Genomic DNA, 16,354 nt, shown 5'->3' with positions numbered 1-16,354 from the left:
AAAGGTCGAAAACGAGTAATGTCCTAAATTAACGAGGAGATTTTCTTAACCTCCATTTTGGCCGAATTTTTAGAGAATGCAAAAATATCCCATGGAAGTCGTAGTTATGTTGTTTACCTATCCAACAAATTGTAACATGCTAAGATTCAATGCAAATCGGCCACATTATGGCCTTAGTAGTAAAAAAGGTCGAAAACAAGTAATGTCCTAAATTAACGAGGAGATTTTCTTAACCTCCATTTTGGCCGAATTTTTAGAGAATGCAAAAATATCCCATGGAAGTCGTAGTTATGTTGTTTACCTATCCAACGAATTGCCACATGCTAAGATTCAATGCAAATCGGCCACATTATGGCCTTAGTAGTAAAAAAGGTCGAAAACGAGTAATGTCCTAAATTAACGAGGAGATTTTCTTAACCTCCGTTTTGGCCGAATTTTTAGAGAATGCAAAAATATTCCATGGAAGTCGTAGTTATGTTGTTTACCTATCCAATGAATTGTCACATGCTAATATTCAATGCAAATCGGCCACATTATGGCCTTAGTAGTAAAAAAGGTCGAAAACGAGTAATGTCCTAAATTAACGAGGACATTTTCTTAACCTCCATTTTGGCCGAATTTTTAGAGAATGCAAAAATATCCCATGGAAGTCGTAGTTATGTTGTTTACCTATCCAACGAATTGTAACATGCTAAGATTCAATGCAAATCGGCCACATTATGGCCTTAGTAGTAAAAAAGGTCGAAAACGAGTAATGTCCTAAATTAACGAGGAGATTTTCTTAACCTCCATTTTGGCCGAATTTTTAGAGAATGCAAAAATATCCCATGGAAGTCGTAGTTATGTTGTTTACCTATCCAACGAATTGTCACATGCTAAGATTCAATGCAAATCGGCCACATTATGGCCTTAGTAGTAAAAAAGGTCGAAAACGAGTAATGTCCTAAATTAACGAGGAGATTTTCTTAACCTCCGTTTTGGTCGAATTTTTAGAGAATGCAAAAATATTCCATGGAAGTCGTAGTTATGTTGTTTACCTATCCAACGAATTGTCACATGCTAATATTCAATGCAAATCGGCCACATTATGGCCTTAGTAGTAAAAAAGGTCGAAAACGAGTAATGTCCTAAATTAACGAGGACATTTTCTTAACCTCCATTTTGGCCGAATTTTTAGAGAATGCAAAAATATCCCATGGAAGTCGTAGTTATGTTGTTTACCTATCCAACGAATTGTAACATGCTAAGATTCAATGCAAATCGGCCACATTATGGCCTTAGTAGTAAAAAAGGTCGAAAACGAGTAATGTCCTAAATTAACGAGGAGATTTTCTTAACCTCCATTTTGGCCGAATTTTTAGAGAATGCAAAAATATCCCATGGAAGTCGTAGTTATGTTGTTTACCTATCCAACAAATTGTAACATGCTAAGATTCAATGCAAATCGGCCACATTATGGCCTTAGTAGTAAAAAAGGTCGAAAACAAGTAATGTCCTAAATTAACGAGGAGATTTTCTTAACCTCCATTTTGGCCGAATTTTTAGAGAATGCAAAAATATCCCATGGAAGTCGTAGTTATGTTGTTTACCTATCCAACGAATTGCCACATGCTAAGATTCAATGCAAATCGGCCACATTATGGCCTTAGTAGTAAAAAAGGTCGAAAACGAGTAATGTCCTAAATTAACGAGGAGATTTTCTTAACCTCCGTTTTGGCCGAATTTTTAGAGAATGCAAAAATATTCCATGGAAGTCGTAGTTATGTTGTTTACCTATCCAATGAATTGTCACATGCTAATATTCAATGCAAATCGGCCACATTATGGCCTTAGTAGTAAAAAAGGTCGAAAACGAGTAATGTCCTAAATTAACGAGGACATTTTCTTAACCTCCATTTTGGCCGAATTTTTAGAGAATGCAAAAATATCCCATGGAAGTCGTAGTTATGTTGTTTACCTATCCAACGAATTGTAACATGCTAAGATTCAATGCAAATCGGCCACATTATGGCCTTAGTAGTAAAAAAGGTCGAAAACGAGTAATGTCCTAAATTAACGAGGAGATTTTCTTAACCTCCATTTTGGCCGAATTTTTAGAGAATGCAAAAATATCCCATGGAAGTCGTAGTTATGTTGTTTACCTATCCAACGAATTGTCACATGCTAAGATTCAATGCAAATCGGCCACATTATGGCCTTAGTAGTAAAAAAGGTCGAAAACGAGTAATGTCCTAAATTAACGAGGAGATTTTCTTAACCTCCGTTTTGGCCGAATTTTTAGAGAATGCAAAAATATTCCATGGAAGTCGTAGTTATGTTGTTTACCTATCCAACGAATTGTCACATGCTAATATTCAATGCAAATCGGCCACATTATGGCCTTAGTAGTAAAAAAGGTCGAAAACGAGTAATGTCCTAAATTAACGAGGACATTTTCTTAACCTCCATTTTGGCCGAATTTTTAGAGAATGCAAAAATATCCCATGGAAGTCGTAGTTATGTTGTTTACCTATCCAACGAATTGTAACATGCTAAGATTCAATGCAAATCGGCCACATTATGGCCTTAGTAGTAAAAAAGGTCGAAAACGAGTAATGTCCTAAATTAACGAGGAGATTTTCTTAACCTCCATTTTGGCCGAATTTTTAGAGAATGCAAAAATATCCCATGGAAGTCGTAGTTATGTTGTTTACCTATCCAACAAATTGTAACATGCTAAGATTCAATGCAAATCGGCCACATTATGGCCTTAGTAGTAAAAAAGGTCGAAAACAAGTAATGTCCTAAATTAACGAGGAGATTTTCTTAACCTCCATTTTGGCCGAATTTTTAGAGAATGCAAAAATATCCCATGGAAGTCGTAGTTATGTTGTTTACCTATCCAACGAATTGCCACATGCTAAGATTCAATGCAAATCGGCCACATTATGGCCTTAGTAGTAAAAAAGGTCGAAAACGAGTAATGTCCTAAATTAACGAGGAGATTTTCTTAACCTCCATTTTGGCCGAATTTTTAGAGAATGCAAAAATATCCCATGGAAGTCGTAGTTATGTTGTTTACCTATCCAACAAATTGTAACATGCTAAGATTCAATGCAAATCGGCCACATTATGGCCTTAGTAGTAAAAAAGGTCGAAAACAAGTAATGTCCTAAATTAACGAGGAGATTTTCTTAACCTCCATTTTGGCCGAATTTTTAGAGAATGCTAAAATATCCCATGGAAGTCGTAGTTATGTTGTTTACCTATCCAACGAATTGTCACATGCTAATATTCAATGCAAATCGGCCACTTTATGGCCTTCCTGGTAAAAAAGGGTCGAAAACGAGTAATGTCCTAAATTAACGAGGAGATTTTCTTAACCTCCATTTTGGCCGAATTTTTAGAGAATGCAAAAATATCCCATGGAAGTCGTAGTTATGTTGTTTACCTATCCAACGAATTGTAACATGCTAAGATTCAATGCAAATCGGCCACATTATGGCCTTAGTAGTAAAAAAGGTCGAAAACGAGTAATGTCCTAAATTAACGAGGAGATTTTCTTAACCTCCATTTTGGCCGAATTTTTAGAGAATGCAAAAATATCCCATGGAAGTCGTAGTTATGTTGTTTACCTATCCAACGAATTGTCACATGCTAAGATTCAATGCAAATCGGCCACATTATGGCCTTAGTAGTAAAAAAGGTCGAAAACGAGTAATGTCCTAAATTAACGAGGAGATTTTCTTAACCTCCATTTTGGCCGAATTTTTAGAGAATGCAAAAATATCCCATGGAAGTCGTAGTTATGTTGTTTACCTATCCAACAAATTGTAACATGCTAAGATTCAATGCAAATCGGCCACATTATGGCCTTAGTAGTAAAAAAGGTCGAAAACAAGTAATGTCCTAAATTAACGAGGAGATTTTCTTAACCTCCATTTTGGCCGAATTTTTAGAGAATGCAAAAATATCCCATGGAAGTCGTAGTTATGTTGTTTACCTATCCAACGAATTGCCACATGCTAAGATTCAATGCAAATCGGCCACATTATGGCCTTAGTAGTAAAAAAGGTCGAAAACGAGTAATGTCCTAAATTAACGAGGAGATTTTCTTAACCTCCGTTTTGGCCGAATTTTTAGAGAATGCAAAAATATTCCATGGAAGTCGTAGTTATGTTGTTTACCTATCCAATGAATTGTCACATGCTAATATTCAATGCAAATCGGCCACATTATGGCCTTAGTAGTAAAAAAGGTCGAAAACGAGTAATGTCCTAAATTAACGAGGACATTTTCTTAACCTCCATTTTGGCCGAATTTTTAGAGAATGCAAAAATATCCCATGGAAGTCGTAGTTATGTTGTTTACCTATCCAACGAATTGTAACATGCTAAGATTCAATGCAAATCGGCCACATTATGGCCTTAGTAGTAAAAAAGGTCGAAAACGAGTAATGTCCTAAATTAACGAGGAGATTTTCTTAACCTCCATTTTGGCCGAATTTTTAGAGAATGCAAAAATATCCCATGGAAGTCGTAGTTATGTTGTTTACCTATCCAACGAATTGTCACATGCTAAGATTCAATGCAAATCGGCCACATTATGGCCTTAGTAGTAAAAAAGGTCGAAAACGAGTAATGTCCTAAATTAACGAGGAGATTTTCTTAACCTCCGTTTTGGCCGAATTTTTAGAGAATGCAAAAATATTCCATGGAAGTCGTAGTTATGTTGTTTACCTATCCAACGAATTGTCACATGCTAATATTCAATGCAAATCGGCCACATTATGGCCTTAGTAGTAAAAAAGGTCGAAAACGAGTAATGTCCTAAATTAACGAGGACATTTTCTTAACCTCCATTTTGGCCGAATTTTTAGAGAATGCAAAAATATCCCATGGAAGTCGTAGTTATGTTGTTTACCTATCCAACGAATTGTAACATGCTAAGATTCAATGCAAATCGGCCACATTATGGCCTTAGTAGTAAAAAAGGTCGAAAACGAGTAATGTCCTAAATTAACGAGGAGATTTTCTTAACCTCCATTTTGGCCGAATTTTTAGAGAATGCAAAAATATCCCATGGAAGTCGTAGTTATGTTGTTTACCTATCCAACAAATTGTAACATGCTAAGATTCAATGCAAATCGGCCACATTATGGCCTTAGTAGTAAAAAAGGTCGAAAACAAGTAATGTCCTAAATTAACGAGGAGATTTTCTTAACCTCCATTTTGGCCGAATTTTTAGAGAATGCAAAAATATCCCATGGAAGTCGTAGTTATGTTGTTTACCTATCCAACGAATTGCCACATGCTAAGATTCAATGCAAATCGGCCACATTATGGCCTTAGTAGTAAAAAAGGTCGAAAACGAGTAATGTCCTAAATTAACGAGGAGATTTTCTTAACCTCCGTTTTGGCCGAATTTTTAGAGAATGCAAAAATATTCCATGGAAGTCGTAGTTATGTTGTTTACCTATCCAATGAATTGTCACATGCTAATATTCAATGCAAATCGGCCACATTATGGCCTTAGTAGTAAAAAAGGTCGAAAACGAGTAATGTCCTAAATTAACGAGGACATTTTCTTAACCTCCATTTTGGCCGAATTTTTAGAGAATGCAAAAATATCCCATGGAAGTCGTAGTTATGTTGTTTACCTATCCAACGAATTGTAACATGCTAAGATTCAATGCAAATCGGCCACATTATGGCCTTAGTAGTAAAAAAGGTCGAAAACGAGTAATGTCCTAAATTAACGAGGAGATTTTCTTAACCTCCATTTTGGCCGAATTTTTAGAGAATGCAAAAATATCCCATGGAAGTCGTAGTTATGTTGTTTACCTATCCAACGAATTGTCACATGCTAAGATTCAATGCAAATCGGCCACATTATGGCCTTAGTAGTAAAAAAGGTCGAAAACGAGTAATGTCCTAAATTAACGAGGAGATTTTCTTAACCTCCGTTTTGGCCGAATTTTTAGAGAATGCAAAAATATTCCATGGAAGTCGTAGTTATGTTGTTTACCTATCCAACGAATTGTCACATGCTAATATTCAATGCAAATCGGCCACATTATGGCCTTAGTAGTAAAAAAGGTCGAAAACGAGTAATGTCCTAAATTAACGAGGACATTTTCTTAACCTCCATTTTGGCCGAATTTTTAGAGAATGCAAAAATATCCCATGGAAGTCGTAGTTATGTTGTTTACCTATCCAACGAATTGTAACATGCTAAGATTCAATGCAAATCGGCCACATTATGGCCTTAGTAGTAAAAAAGGTCGAAAACGAGTAATGTCCTAAATTAACGAGGAGATTTTCTTAACCTCCATTTTGGCCGAATTTTTAGAGAATGCAAAAATATCCCATGGAAGTCGTAGTTATGTTGTTTACCTATCCAACAAATTGTAACATGCTAAGATTCAATGCAAATCGGCCACATTATGGCCTTAGTAGTAAAAAAGGTCGAAAACAAGTAATGTCCTAAATTAACGAGGAGATTTTCTTAACCTCCATTTTGGCCGAATTTTTAGAGAATGCAAAAATATCCCATGGAAGTCGTAGTTATGTTGTTTACCTATCCAACGAATTGCCACATGCTAAGATTCAATGCAAATCGGCCACATTATGGCCTTAGTAGTAAAAAAGGTCGAAAACGAGTAATGTCCTAAATTAACGAGGAGATTTTCTTAACCTCCAGTTTGGCCGAATTTTTAGAGAATGCAAAAATATCCCATGGAAGTCGTAGTTATGTTGTTTACCTATCCAACGAATTGTCACATGCTAATATTCAATGCAAATCGGCCACATTATGGCCTTAGTAGTAAAAAAGGTCGAAAACGAGTAATGTCCTAAATTAACGAGGACATTTTCTTAACCTCCATTTTGGCCGAATTTTTAGAGAATGCAAAAATATCCCATGGAAGTCGTAGTTATGTTGTTTACCTATCCAACGAATTGTCACATGCTAATATTCAATGCAAATCGGCCACTTTATGGCCTTCCTTGTAAAAAAGGGTCGAAAACGAGTAATGTCCTAAATTAACGAGGAGATTTTCTTAACCTCCATTTTGGCCGAATTTTTAGAGAATGCAAAAATATCCATTGGAAGTCGTAGTTATGTTGTTTACCTATCCAACGAATTGTCACATGCTAAGATTCAATGCAAATCGGCCACATTATGGCCTTAGTAGTAAAAAAGGTCGAAAACGAGTAATGTCCTAAATTAACGAGGAGATTTTCTTAACCTCCATTTTGGCCGAATTTTTAGAGAATGCAAAAATATCCCATGGAAGTCGTAGTTATGTTGTTTACCTATCCAACGAATTGTCACATGCTAAGATTCAATGCAAATCGGCCACATTATGGCCTTAGTAGTAAAAAAGGTCGAAAACGAGTAATGTCCTAAATTAACGAGGAGATTTTCTTAACCTCCAGTTTGGCCGAATTTTTAGAGAATGCAAAAATATCCCATGGAAGTCGTAGTTATGTTGTTTACCTATCCAACGAATTGTCACATGCTAATATTCAATGCAAATCGGCCACATTATGGCCTTAGTAGTAAAAAAGGTCGAAATCGAGTAATGTCCTAAATTAACGAGGACATTTTCTTAACCTCCATTTTGGCCGAATTTTTAGAGAATGCTAAAATATCCCATGGAAGTCGTAGTTATGTTGTTTACCTATCCAACGAATTGTCACATGCTAATATTCAATGCAAATCGGCCACTTTATGGCCTTCCTGGTAAAAAAGGGTCGAAAACGAGTAATGTCCTAAATTAACGAGGAGATTTTCTTAACCTCCATTTTGGCCGAATTTTTAGAGAATGCAAAAATATCCCATGGAAGTCGTAGTTATGTTGTTTACCTATCCAACGAATTGTAACATGCTAAGATTCAATGCAAATCGGCCACATTATGGCCTTAGTAGTAAAAAAGGTCGAAAACGAGTAATGTCCTAAATTAACGAGGAGATTTTCTTAACCTCCATTTTGGCCGAATTTTTAGAGAATGCAAAAATATCCCATGGAAGTCGTAGTTATGTTGTTTACCTATCCAACGAATTGTCACATGCTAAGATTCAATGCAAATCGGCCACATTATGGCCTTAGTAGTAAAAAAGGTCGAAAACGAGTAATGTCCTAAATTAACGAGGAGATTTTCTTAACCTCCATTTTGGCCGAATTTTTAGAGAATGCAAAAATATCCCATGGAAGTCGTAGTTATGTTGTTTACCTATCCAACAAATTGTAACATGCTAAGATTCAATGCAAATCGGCCACATTATGGCCTTAGTAGTAAAAAAGGTCGAAAACAAGTAATGTCCTAAATTAACGAGGAGATTTTCTTAACCTCCATTTTGGCCGAATTTTTAGAGAATGCAAAAATATCCCATGGAAGTCGTAGTTATGTTGTTTACCTATCCAACGAATTGCCACATGCTAAGATTCAATGCAAATCGGCCACATTATGGCCTTAGTAGTAAAAAAGGTCGAAAACGAGTAATGTCCTAAATTAACGAGGAGATTTTCTTAACCTCCGTTTTGGCCGAATTTTTAGAGAATGCAAAAATATTCCATGGAAGTCGTAGTTATGTTGTTTACCTATCCAACGAATTGTCACATGCTAATATTCAATGCAAATCGGCCACATTATGGCCTTAGTAGTAAAAAAGGTCGAAAACGAGTAATGTCCTAAATTAACGAGGACATTTTCTTAACCTCCATTTTGGCCGAATTTTTAGAGAATGCAAAAATATCCCATGGAAGTCGTAGTTATGTTGTTTACCTATCCAACGAATTGTAACATGCTAAGATTCAATGCAAATCGGCCACATTATGGCCTTAGTAGTAAAAAAGGTCGAAAACGAGTAATGTCCTAAATTAACGAGGAGATTTTCTTAACCTCCATTTTGGCCGAATTTTTAGAGAATGCAAAAATATCCCATGGAAGTCGTAGTTATGTTGTCTACCTATCCAACGAATTGTCACATGCTAAGATTCAATGCAAATCGGCCACATTATGGCCTTAGTAGTAAAAAAGGTCGAAAACGAGTAATGTCCTAAATTAACGAGGAGATTTTCTTAACCTCTGTTTTGGCCGAATTTTTAGAGAATGCAAAAATATTCCATGGAAGTCGTAGTTATGTTGTTTACCTATCCAACGAATTGTCACATGCTAATATTCAATGCAAATCGGCCACATTATGGCCTTAGTAGTAAAAAAGGTCGAAAACGAGTAATGTCCTAAATTAACGAGGACATTTTCTTAACCTCCATTTTGGCCGAATTTTTAGAGAATGCAAAAATATCCCATGGAAGTCGTAGTTATGTTGTTTACCTATCCAACGAATTGTAACATGCTAAGATTCAATGCAAATCGGCCACATTATGGCCTTAGTAGTAAAAAAGGTCGAAAACGAGTAATGTCCTAAATTAACGAGGAGATTTTCTTAACCTCCATTTTGGCCGAATTTTTAGAGAATGCAAAAATATCCCATGGAAGTCGTAGTTATGTTGTTTACCTATCCAACAAATTGTAACATGCTAAGATTCAATGCAAATCGGCCACATTATGGCCTTAGTAGTAAAAAAGGTCGAAAACAAGTAATGTCCTAAATTAACGAGGAGATTTTCTTAACCTCCATTTTGGCCGAATTTTTAGAGAATGCAAAAATATCCCATGGAAGTCGTAGTTATGTTGTTTACCTATCCAACGAATTGCCACATGCTAAGATTCAATGCAAATCGGCCACATTATGGCCTTAGTAGTAAAAAAGGTCGAAAACGAGTAATGTCCTAAATTAACGAGGAGATTTTCTTAACCTCCGTTTTGGCCGAATTTTTAGAGAATGCAAAAATATTCCATGGAAGTCGTAGTTATGTTGTTTACCTATCCAACGAATTGTCACATGCTAATATTCAATGCAAATCGGCCACATTATGGCCTTAGTAGTAAAAAAGGTCGAAAACGAGTAATGTCCTAAATTAACGAGGACATTTTCTTAACCTCCATTTTGGCCGAATTTTTAGAGAATGCAAAAATATCCCATGGAAGTCGTAGTTATGTTGTTTACCTATCCAACGAATTGTAACATGCTAAGATTCAATGCAAATCGGCCACATTATGGCCTTAGTAGTAAAAAAGGTCGAAAACGAGTAATGTCCTAAATTAACGAGGAGATTTTCTTAACCTCCATTTTGGCCGAATTTTTAGAGAATGCAAAAATATCCCATGGAAGTCGTAGTTATGTTGTTTACCTATCCAACGAATTGTCACATGCTAAGATTCAATGCAAATCGGCCACATTATGGCCTTAGTAGTAAAAAAGGTCGAAAACGAGTAATGTCCTAAATTAACGAGGAGATTTTCTTAACCTCTGTTTTGGCCGAATTTTTAGAGAATGCAAAAATATTCCATGGAAGTCGTAGTTATGTTGTTTACCTATCCAACGAATTGTCACATGCTAATATTCAATGCAAATCGGCCACATTATGGCCTTAGTAGTAAAAAAGGTCGAAAACGAGTAATGTCCTAAATTAACGAGGACATTTTCTTAACCTCCATTTTGGCCGAATTTTTAGAGAATGCAAAAATATCCCATGGAAGTCGTAGTTATGTTGTTTACCTATCCAACGAATTGTAACATGCTAAGATTCAATGCAAATCGGCCACATTATGGCCTTAGTAGTAAAAAAGGTCGAAAACGAGTAATGTCCTAAATTAACGAGGAGATTTTCTTAACCTCCATTTTGGCCGAATTTTTAGAGAATGCAAAAATATCCCATGGAAGTCGTAGTTATGTTGTTTACCTATCCAACAAATTGTAACATGCTAAGATTCAATGCAAATCGGCCACATTATGGCCTTAGTAGTAAAAAAGGTCGAAAACAAGTAATGTCCTAAATTAACGAGGAGATTTTCTTAACCTCCATTTTGGCCGAATTTTTAGAGAATGCAAAAATATCCCATGGAAGTCGTAGTTATGTTGTTTACCTATCCAACGAATTGCCACATGCTAAGATTCAATGCAAATCGGCCACATTATGGCCTTAGTAGTAAAAAAGGTCGAAAACGAGTAATGTCCTAAATTAACGAGGAGATTTTATTAACCTCCGTTTTGGCCGAATTTTTAGAGAATGCAAAAATATCCCATGGAAGTCGTAGTTATGTTGTTTACCTATCCAACGAATTGCCACATGCTAAGATTCAATGCAAATCGGCCACATTATGGCCTTAGTAGTAAAAAAGGTCGAAAACGAGTAATGTCCTAAATTAACGAGGAGATTTTCTTAACCTCCGTTTTGGCCGAATTTTTAGAGAATGCAAAAATATTCCATGGAAGTCGTAGTTATGTTGTTTACCTATCCAACGAATTGTCACATGCTAATATTCAATGCAAATCGGCCACATTATGGCCTTAGTAGTAAAAAAGGTCGAAAACGAGTAATGTCCTAAATTAACGAGGACATTTTCTTAACCTCCATTTTGGCCGAATTTTTAGAGAATGCAAAAATATCCCATGGAAGTCGTAGTTATGTTGTTTACCTATCCAACGAATTGTAACATGCTAAGATTCAATGCAAATCGGCCACATTATGGCCTTAGTAGTAAAAAAGGTCGAAAACGAGTAATGTCCTAAATTAACGAGGAGATTTTCTTAACCTCCATTTTGGCCGAATTTTTAGAGAATGCAAAAATATCCCATGGAAGTCGTAGTTATGTTGTTTACCTATCCAACGAATTGTCACATGCTAAGATTCAATGCAAATCGGCCACATTATGGCCTTAGTAGTAAAAAAGGTCGAAAACGAGTAATGTCCTAAATTAACGAGGAGATTTTCTTAACCTCCGTTTTGGCCGAATTTTTAGAGAATGCAAAAATATTCCATGGAAGTCGTAGTTATGTTGTTTACCTATCCAACGAATTGTCACATGCTAATATTCAATGCAAATCGGCCACATTATGGCCTTAGTAGTAAAAAAGGTCGAAAACGAGTAATGTCCTAAATTAACGAGGACATTTTCTTAACCTCCATTTTGGCCGAATTTTTAGAGAATGCAAAAATATCCCATGGAAGTCGTAGTTATGTTGTTTACCTATCCAACGAATTGCCACATGCTAAGATTCAATGCAAATCGGCCACATTATGGCCTTAGTAGTAAAAAAGGTCGAAAACGAGTAATGTCCTAAATTAACGAGGAGATTTTCTTAACCTCCATTTTGGCCGAATTTTTAGAGAATACAAAAATATCCCATGGAAGTCGTAGTTATGTTGTTTACCTATCCAACGAATTGCCACATGCTAAGATTCAATGCAAATCGGCCACATTATGGCCTTAGTAGTAAAAAAGGTCGAAAACGAGTAATGTCCTAAATTAACGAGGAGATTTTCTTAACCTCCGTTTTGGCCGAATTTTTAGAGAATGCAAAAATATTCCATGGAAGTCGTAGTTATGTTGTTTACCTATCCAACGAATTGTCACATGCTAATATTCAATGCAAATCGGCCACATTATGGCCTTAGTAGTAAAAAAGGTCGAAAACGAGTAATGTCCTAAATTAACGAGGACATTTTCTTAACCTCCATTTTGGCCGAATTTTTAGAGAATGCAAAAATATCCCATGGAAGTCGTAGTTATGTTGTTTACCTATCCAACGAATTGTAACATGCTAAGATTCAATGCAAATCGGCCACATTATGGCCTTAGTAGTAAAAAAGGTCGAAAACGAGTAATGTCCTAAATTAACGAGGAGATTTTCTTAACCTCCATTTTGGCCGAATTTTTAGAGAATGCAAAAATATCCCATGGAAGTCGTAGTTATGTTGTTTACCTATCCAACGAATTGTCACATGCTAAGATTCAATGCAAATCGGCCACATTATGGCCTTAGTAGTAAAAAAGGTCGAAAACGAGTAATGTCCTAAATTAACGAGGAGATTTTCTTAACCTCCGTTTTGGCCGAATTTTTAGAGAATGCAAAAATATTCCATGGAAGTCGTAGTTATGTTGTTTACCTATCCAACGAATTGTCACATGCTAATATTCAATGCAAATCGGCCACATTATGGCCTTAGTAGTAAAAAAGGTCGAAAACGAGTAATGTCCTAAATTAACGAGGACATTTTCTTAACCTCCATTTTGGCCGAATTTTTAGAGAATGCAAAAATATCCCATGGAAGTCGTAGTTATGTTGTTTACCTATCCAACGAATTGTAACATGCTAAGATTCAATGCAAATCGGCCACATTATGGCCTTAGTAGTAAAAAAGGTCGAAAACGAGTAATGTCCTAAATTAACGAGGAGATTTTCTTAACCTCCATTTTGGCCGAATTTTTAGAGAATACAAAAATATCCCATGGAAGTCGTAGTTATGTTGTTTACCTATCCAACGAATTGTCACATGCTAATATTCAATGCAAATCGGCCACATTATGGCCTTAGTAGTAAAAAAGGTCGAAAACGAGTAATGTCCTAAATTAACGAGGAGATTTTCTTAACCTCCGTTTTGGCCGAATTTTTAGAGAATGCAAAAATATTCCATGGAAGTCGTAGTTATGTTGTTTACCTATCCAACGAATTGTCACATGCTAATATTCAATGCAAATCGGCCACATTATGGCCTTAGTAGTAAAAAAGGTCGAAAACGAGTAATGTCCTAAATTAACGAGGACATTTTCTTAACCTCCATTTTGGCCGAATTTTTAGAGAATGCAAAAATATCCCATGGAAGTCGTAGTTATGTTGTTTACCTATCCAACGAATTGTAACATGCTAAGATTCAATGCAAATCGGCCACATTATGGCCTTAGTAGTAAAAAAGGTCGAAAACGAGTAATGTCCTAAATTAACGAGGAGATTTTCTTAACCTCCATTTTGGCCGAATTTTTAGAGAATGCAAAAATATCCCATGGAAGTCGTAGTTATGTTGTTTACCTATCCAACGAATTGTCACATGCTAAGATTCAATGCAAATCGGCCACATTATGGCCTTAGTAGTAAAAAAGGTCGAAAACGAGTAATGTCCTAAATTAACGAGGAGATTTTCTTAACCTCCGTTTTGGCCGAATTTTTAGAGAATGCAAAAATATTCCATGGAAGTCGTAGTTATGTTGTTTACCTATCCAACGAATTGTCACATGCTAATATTCAATGCAAATCGGCCACATTATGGCCTTAGTAGTAAAAAAGGTCGAAAACGAGTAATGTCCTAAATTAACGAGGACATTTTCTTAACCTCCATTTTGGCCGAATTTTTAGAGAATGCAAAAATATCCCATGGAAGTCGTAGTTATGTTGTTTACCTATCCAACGAATTGTAACATGCTAAGATTCAATGCAAATCGGCCACATTATGGCCTTAGTAGTAAAAAAGGTCGAAAACGAGTAATGTCCTAAATTAACGAGGAGATTTTCTTAACCTCCATTTTGGCCGAATTTTTAGAGAATGCAAAAATATCCCATGGAAGTCGTAGTTATGTTGTTTACCTATCCAACGAATTGTCACATGCTAAGATTCAATGCAAATCGGCCACATTATGGCCTTAGTAGTAAAAAAGGTCGAAAACGAGTAATGTCCTAAATTAACGAGGAGATTTTCTTAACCTCCATTTTGGCCGAATTTTTAGAGAATGCAAAAATATCCCATGGAAGTCGTAGTTATGTTGTTTACCTATCCAACGAATTGTAACATGCTAAGATTCAATGCAAATCAGCCACATTATGGCCTTAGTAGTAAAAAAGGTCGAAAACGAGTAATGTCCTAAATTAACGAGGAGATATTCTTAACCTCCGTTTTGGCCGAATTTTTAGAGAATGCAAAAATATTCCATGGAAGTCGTAGTTATGTTGTTTACCTATCCAACGAATTGTCACATGCTAATATTCAATGCAAATCGGCCACATTATGGCCTTAGTAGTAAAAAAGGTCGAAAACGAGTAATGTCCTAAATTAACGAGGACATTTTCTTAACCTCCATTTTGGCCGAATTTTTAGAGAATGCAAAAATATCCCATGGAAGTCGTAGTTATGTTGTTTACCTATCCAACGAATTGTAACATGCTAAGATTCAATGCAAATCGGCCACATTATGGCCTTAGTAGTAAAAAAGGTCGAAAACGAGTAATGTCCTAAATTAACGAGGAGATTTTCTTAACCTCCATTTTGGCCGAATTTTTAGAGAATGCAAAAATATCCCATGGAAGTCGTAGTTATGTTGTTTACCTATCCAACGAATTGTCACATGCTAAGATTCAATGCAAATCGGCCACATTATGGCCTTAGTAGTAAAAAAGGTCGAAAACGAGTAATGTCCTAAATTAACGAGGAGATTTTCTTAACCTCCATTTTGGCCGAATTTTTAGAGAATGCAAAAATATCCCATGGAAGTCGTAGTTATGTTGTTTACCTATCCAACGAATTGTAACATGCTAAGATTCAATGCAAATCGGCCACATTATGGCCTTAGTAGTAAAAAAGGTCGAAAACGAGTAATGTCCTAAATTAACGAGGAGATATTCTTAACCTCCGTTTTGGCCAAATTTTTAGAGAATGCAAAAATATTCCATGGAAGTCGTAGTTATGTTGTTTACCTATCCAACGAATTGTCACATGCTAATATTCAATGCAAATCGGCCACATTATGGCCTTAGTAGTAAAAAAGGTCGAAAACGAGTAATGTCCTAAATTAACGAGGACATTTTCTTAACCTCCATTTTGGCCGAATTTTTAGAGAATGCAAAAATATCCCATGGAAGTCGTAGTTATGTTGTTTACCTATCCAACGAATTGTCACATGCTAATATTCAATGCAAATCGGCCACTTTATGGCCTTCCTTGTAAAAAAGGGTCGAAAACGAGTAATGTCCTAAATTAACGAGGAGATTTTCTTAACCTCCGTTTTGGCCGAATTTTTAGAGAATGCAAATATATTCCATGGAAGTCGTAGTTATGTTGTTTACCTATCCAACGAATTGTCACATGCTAATATTCAATGCAAATCGGCCACATTATGGCCTTAGTAGTAAAAAAGGTCGAAAACGAGTAATGTCCTAAATTAACGAGGACATTTTCTTAACCTCCATTTTGGCCGAATTTTTAGAGAATGCAAAAATATCCCATGGAAGTCGTAGTTATGTTGTTTACCTATCCAACGAATTGTTACATGCTAATATTCAATGCAAATCGGCCACTTTATGGCCTTCCTTGTAAAAAAGGGTCGAAAACGAGTAATGTCCTAAATTAACGAGGAGATTTTCTTAACCTCCATTTTGGCCGAATTTTTAGAGAATGCAAAAATATCCCATGGAAGTCGTAGTTATGTTGTTTACCTATCCAACGAATTGTAACATGCTAAGATTCAATGCAAAT

This window comes from Medicago sativa, chromosome 5, assembly GCF_051527215.1.
Source record: "Medicago sativa cultivar Bolivia chromosome 5, Bolivia_mono, whole genome shotgun sequence".
Taxonomy (NCBI): Eukaryota; Viridiplantae; Streptophyta; class Magnoliopsida; order Fabales; family Fabaceae; genus Medicago; species Medicago sativa.
Note: the sequence above shows the minus strand (reverse complement) of the source record.